Here is a 6,639-nt window from a genome sequence, read left to right as displayed (position 1 = left end):
GAGGGGGTGGGGCGTGCGGCCTCTGCAAAGGGGTGGGCGGGGCTCTCGAGCTGGCCCCGCCCCGGGCTGGGGGCGCCTTGCGCATCTCCGCCTGGCCTGCGGGGAGCGCGGCAGCCTAGGCAGGGTATGAAATACCCGCTCTGCGCCTCTTGGCCAATCCTAAACCTGCCTTCAAGACGCCCCTGCTCGGGAAGCCCTCGCCCCAAAATGGTCCCGGCCCGCCTCTCCCGGTATGGCCATCCACTTGGTGCGGGTGGTGCAGACCTCTCTGCCCCCTCATCTCGGGCCTCGCTGTCCCCTCCTCCAGCCCGCTCCTGCCCGGGAAAATGCCCGAGTGAAACCAGAGGGATACCCGCCCCACCCCGTCGGCCCTGCATCAGCAACCTGGAAGCGGGTGAGCTGCCGCCGCCTCCAACCTCCCGGCTCGGGAAGGGACCATGGACGCGGCCAGGCCACGGCGCGGGCGGCCGGAGAGTCGGACTCACCCTCCGCGGATACTGCGGCGGAGAGCAGAGCGATGAATCAATGGGTAACCACATCGGTATTTAAGAGTTCACTCCGCGCCATGGGGCTTCTGCGTCACGGCTGGGGAAAGTATAGGCTCTGGTGGGAGGTTAAATAATGACTTCCCCCAATTATTAGATGCCTACTATGTGATGAACCTTGGGTATTGTCTGCACACTCGGTTTATTATTAGTAATGATAACAAGGGTTAATAATTATAGTTGCTGAATTTTGGCCAACGCTGGTACGTGTGCTTTGTATGCATTACCTCATTTTATCCTCAGAGCAACCCTGTGAGGTGAGTATAGTTTTTATCTCTATTTTCCAGAACATAAAATTGCAGCTTAGGTGAATTAGTCCAAGATCTGTAACTGCCAGAGGTGGGATCCACACAGATGCCCCTAGAGCCCGTACTTTTTTGTTGTTGTTTAACTTTCAGAGCCCTCTTTTAAAATAATAATTTTTATTATTTTTTTTATTTATTTGTATTTTTATTTTTTTTATTTTTTTTTAAAAGATGACCGGTAAGGGGATCTTAACCCTTGGCTTGGTGTTGTCAGCACCACGCTCACCCAGTGAGCGAACCGGCCATCCCTATGTGGGATCCGAACCTGGGGCCTTGGTGTTATCAGCACCGCACTGTCCCGAGTGAGCCACAGGCCGGCCCTAAAATAATAATTTTTAAATAAAGTATAATACATATAGCTAAAAAAAAAATTAAATAGGACAAAAGGTCTTATGATGAAAAGCAAAAACTCCCTATTCACCCCTCAATCCAGGGATACTGCTTAAAGCCATTTGTATTTTCAGGCCTATGATTACCTCCATATCGCTATATAAAATGCTTACATAGCTATATCTGGATTTATCAGGACTGGTTGTCAGCACCACGCTCACCTAGTGAGCGAACCGGCCATCCCTATGTGGGATCCGAACCTGGGGCCTTGGTGTTATCAGCACCGCACTGTCCCGAGTGAGCCACAGGCCAGCCCTAAAATAATAATTTTTAAATAAAGTATAATACATATAGCTAAAAAAAAAATTAAATAGGACAAAAGGTCTTATGATGAAAAGCAAAAACTCCCTATTCACCCCTCAATCCAGGGATACTGCTTAAAGCCATTTGTATTTTCAGGCCTATGATTACCTCCATATCGCTATATAAAATGCTTACATAGCTATATCTGGATTTATCAGGACTGGCTATTATCTATTGCCTTCCTGCTGTGATGATTTAGCTCTCACACCCACTTCCCTCCCTCAATCTTGTGTTGTCATGCTATTATTTTGAGTCCGTCTATTTCTTCTGAAACCTTTATTTCTTCTGAGGGAGACTCTCCACAGTACCCTTGACTTTCCCCTCTCCAGGCCATGTCCTGAACCAGGAATACGGATGTGGGAAACAAGTAGCCCAGGCACAGGAACCCCACGAGAGCACACCTATCACAGGCCAAGTTCTGACAACCTGCCACCTTAATTCTTCGATCAGAAGACTGGGGTGGGGGAGTCTTAGGCACTGAGCGCAAGGTCCAGCATCCCTGTGGGTAGCACTTAGCTTTGGAGACAGTCAGATCTGCCTTCAGATCTTGGCTTTCTGCCACTTAGTTGCTATAAGACTTGAAGTTTAAGCCAGCTCTCTAATCTTTCTCTGCCTCATTTCCTCATCTGGAAAATGGGACAATGATTCCTACCTCAAACAGCTGCTGAGAAGATGACATGAGAAAATATTGTCATAGTGGAATTCATGAAGTAGAAACCATTACAAATGATCCCAGGGCATCTGATCATCAAATACAGCCTTTTTTCTGATTGTAAAAGTAATTTGGAAAATACAGAAAAATATGAAGAAAATAAAAATGAATCATAATTCCACCATCCAGAAATAAACACTGTCAACAATCTGTTGTATTTCTTTCCAGTCTTTTCTCTGCACCATATGTTGTTTTACATACATTATGGGGTTTTTTCCCCTATGAGATCAACTTTTGTATTTATTTTTATTTTTATTTATTATTTTTCTACATTCAAAGGTGTTGTGGAGCACTGGGAGGGGCAGGTAGGAGGGGGGTAGGGAAATGGAGGTGGAGGTGGGGAGGTGGGGCTGGCCCACAGCCAGCACCTTCACTGGCCTGCTTGGGGTGGGGTGTGGCTGAAGCCCTTGGGCCCATCCCCCACTCCAGCTTGGGAACCCAGGGGACTTCTGTGGAGGCTTGATTGTCTTGGGCTGGATGTGGTTGTCAGAGGGGCATGGCTGAGGGCCTTGGCTCCCCTCACCCTGGCTTGGGAGCCCACCCCCCCCTTCAGGTTTTATAAGTGTTTTTTGGTGGAGTTGGACCCTTGCTGGTTATCAGAACTTTGTCTCTGATCTGTGGGTGTTTTGTGTTTTCTTTCACTTCCACATTGGATTATTAGCTACCCCCACCACTTAAACTCTGCACGGAACTAATTTGTTGTCCTTGGTTACTTCTAAAATGGGGGAACTTCCTGTGGGAACCAGCACTTGAGCTCTGTGGTTGAACTAAATTGCTGTTTTGCTGCTGATTTCCTGGGGAAGGCTCAGGTTTTAATTGTTGACCTTTTAAGTACTTCTGGGTCTTGTGAAGTCTGATACACCTGGGTTGTGTGGAAATTGTGGTCTGGGCCTGAGTCTTTTCAGCGAAGTGCACCCCCCTGCAGATCTGTATTCCTGACCAGTCTCCACTGAGTGGGCCTGTGCTGATTGGAGGGCAGATCAGTTGTCCATGCTGTGACCACTGTTCCCCTGATGGTCCCATCTTCTTCACCACCCACACTCCAAACACTTCCCAAGGGACGGGCCATGCACCAGCCTCTGAGTGGCTCCTTTTTTCAGCTGTCTGTGGCCCCTCGCTCCTATGTGGGTCCATGGGAACCCTGTCAGTGGTCTTGCCGGCCTGGGGTCCACCAAGGCCCTCTTCTCCCCTGCAGTATCCAAGCAACTTCATAGGAAGGGCACAGATGTGGCTTTTGCCAGCTCTTGCTCCATGTGCTCACCAGGGCCAGCCTTGAAATGGCCAGGGCTCAAAATGGTCAGAGCGGTCCCTTCTTTCCCACTGCAGCTTCTCCCACCTTCATGAACTCTGTAGGTTTCTCCTCCTCTTCCTCTGAGTGCAAGCAGCCACAGCTTGGCGGTCGTTGCTTTTTTTATCATAGTTGTAAATTGGTTAATTTGGGAGAGAGTGACACTGGGGACATCTATTCCACTATGTTGATCTGGAAGCCTACATTACGGTTTTGAGGCAACTAGAATATAATGGTTAAACCTGTGGGCTTTGGAGTCCTGTTTCCACCATCTACTTTATATGTGTTACTTCATTTACCCCTCAAGACAGCCCTCTTACGGCAAGTGCTGTTGCTACCCTCGGTTTCACTGATGAGGAAACAGAAGCAGAGAGCTTGGGTAACTTTCCCCTGGTCTCCAACTGAAAAATTGCAGAAACTGAACTTGAACTCGGGTCTGAGTGACTCTAAGGCCTGTGGCACTCTGCCCTCACACTGGCTTGTTGGTCATCTAAGCACTACATCAATTTAAAGTGGATAAAGCAGAAAGCATTCTTATATCCATTTTACAGATGAAGAAATTGAGGTACAAAAAGGTTAACAGACTTATCCAAGGTTACAGAGTCAGGATAAAGCCCCATCTTTTAGAGTGGTTTCCCCAAGGGCTTTGCAAACGAAGATACTAAATGTCAACTAACATACATTTGTCAGTCTCCTTTAATGGCTCTGCTTCATCTGTTTGCCTACTCCAACATGACTGCTCCTACCTCCCTTCCTCCCCTCCCCCATGGTGTAGCCAGGCCTCAGGAAAGGGCAAAAGAGAACTCGGATGAGCTACTCCCCCTCCTGCTCTCCTTCCTCCTGCCCTGGCCTAAGCAGTTTGGCAAGCTCAGGCTTCCTGCTGGCTTGGGACTGTGGTGGCTGTAGGAGGGCAGTGAAGCCAGTCAGTGCTTCCCTACGGGTCGCTTTGCCCTCAGAGGAAAGGGCGGGTCTGCTAGCCGTCTGCAGTGGAGAAAAGAGCAGAAACTCCAAAGACATGGAGATCTTGGCCACCGAGAGGTGTGTTTGCTGCTCTAGAAGATGAGACCACCCACCTCCATCCCCTACAGCCTGGGTGAGGGTTAGACAAGAGGACCCTGACAGCTCAGCTTCCTCTGCCTCCCCAGGGCTGGTTGTCCTCACTGCCTTCCTGGGCCTCTCTAGAGTGTTAGGGACAGTTCTTGCTTGAAAAGAGTTGGCCTTTGTGTAATTTCCACTGGCTCCCCTGTGCAATAGCGTTTAAGCCCATTAGCTCTTCCACGTAAATAGACACTATATTTGTCTGGCTCTTCAAGCTACATTTCCCCCTATTCTTTACCTCTCCTTCCTGCAACCATCTTCTAGGCCCCCTCTATAGTAGGGTCACATAGCCCAGGTCCAAATCCTGGTGCCACCAACTGCTAGCTTGTATAAGCTTGGGCAAATTACTGAGCCCTACCAAGTCTCAGTTTCCACATCTGTAAAATGAGCCTAATAATAGGAACTCATCTCGTATGTAGGGTTGGTACAAGAGCTATCTCAACCCTCCCTAAGCAGTAATGAGTGTTATCATCTTAGAAATCTTTGCTAAAAGCAAAAGGTTGTGCCTCCATGTTTCATTTGCATCTCTTTGATTGCCAGTGAGATTGAACCTTTTTTTTCAGTTATTAGTCATTTGTATTTCCTCCTTTAATGAATTGTCTATTTTCTGAATTCCCTCTTTTTTGTGCCCATTTCTCCTTGAAGCTTTAATTTCTTATTAATTTATATTAGCCCTTTCTATGTTAAGAGTAATAACACATTGTCTTTCATATTTGTTGCAAATATGTCTTTGACATTAGAAGTTATGTCGTCAATTCCTTGAATTTTTTCCATTGTTTTAAACTTAAGTTCTTCCACAGTCACAGGTCCAATAAATTTTTAAGTTGTTTGGATTTTTGTTTGTTCTTTTTAAATCCTTCTAGAAACAATTTTGGGGAATGATTTGATGTGAAAATCTAACCCTCTCTCTCCCAACAGCTATCAGAGTTTCCCAATATTTATTTCAAAACCCTATCCCTTAGCAATGGGGTCATCATATAAGTTCTCATATATTCTATAGACAGAGTCTGAACTTTGTATTCTATTCCATTAAGATTTATATCATTCTGTTTTAATTATTGTTGCCATTTAAGTCTTTTATTACAATGGAAAAGCAAATCTGCACTCATTTATTTTTTTCAAAGATTTTATAGTGACTCTCACCTTTGTATTTATTTACATGAGCCCTAATTCTATTTGGAATCATAGAAGAAATGGTTGTGAGAAAAACTGACATCTTTACAAACAGTAGTCATCCCATTAAAAGTCATGCTACACTCCCTAAAATTAGGAATAAGACAAGGAAGTCCTCTCTCCACTTCGGTTCAACATTGTGCTTGATGTTCTAGCTAGGGCAATTAAGCAAGGAAAAGAAATAAAAGCCACTTAGATTGGAAAGGAAAAGTAAAACTATCTCCATTTGCAGATTATATGATCTTGTAAATAAAAAATCCTAAGGAATCCACTAAAAATTGTTAGAACTAATAAACGAGTATAGCAAGGTTACAGGATACAAGAACAATGCACTAAAATCAATTGTATTTCTGTATACTGAAAGGACGACAGGACCCGAGCTGACAGTTCACCGGAGAAGTTCCGCTTTATTTGGGGGAGAAGCATACATTTATATAGAGCCTGGTTCCGGGAGAGGGTGGTTAGTACATGGGGCGGTAGTTGATTGGCCGGGGGCGGGTAATGATTTCTGATAGGCTGCACCTTGGCGCCGGCGAGATTGTTAGGACCCGGAAGAGAAAAGTGCCATGTTTTAGGGAGTGCCTCCTTTGGGGTCTTCTATGGGGCCTTACATTCCTCCCTTTTTCCTCTATTGGGGATAAGGTCGTTGAGGTCTCTGAACTATTTCCTGCTGGAGGGGGGCGTCGTGGGAGGAGGAAACAGGGAGGAGAAAGAAACCCCCATTATACCCCAAAGGAGAGTGGTGAACAGGGTGATTTCAAGGGGAGAGAAATCCGTGAAAGCTCCTTGGAGCCATAGGTCAGCCATCTGCTGTGTCCAATGGGC

The sequence above is a fragment of the Galeopterus variegatus genome, unplaced genomic scaffold (genome assembly GCF_000696425.1).
Source record: "Galeopterus variegatus unplaced genomic scaffold, G_variegatus-3.0.2 Scaffold2875, whole genome shotgun sequence".
In the NCBI taxonomy this organism is placed as follows: domain Eukaryota; kingdom Metazoa; phylum Chordata; class Mammalia; order Dermoptera; family Cynocephalidae; genus Galeopterus; species Galeopterus variegatus.
This window is presented reverse-complemented; position numbering follows the sequence as displayed.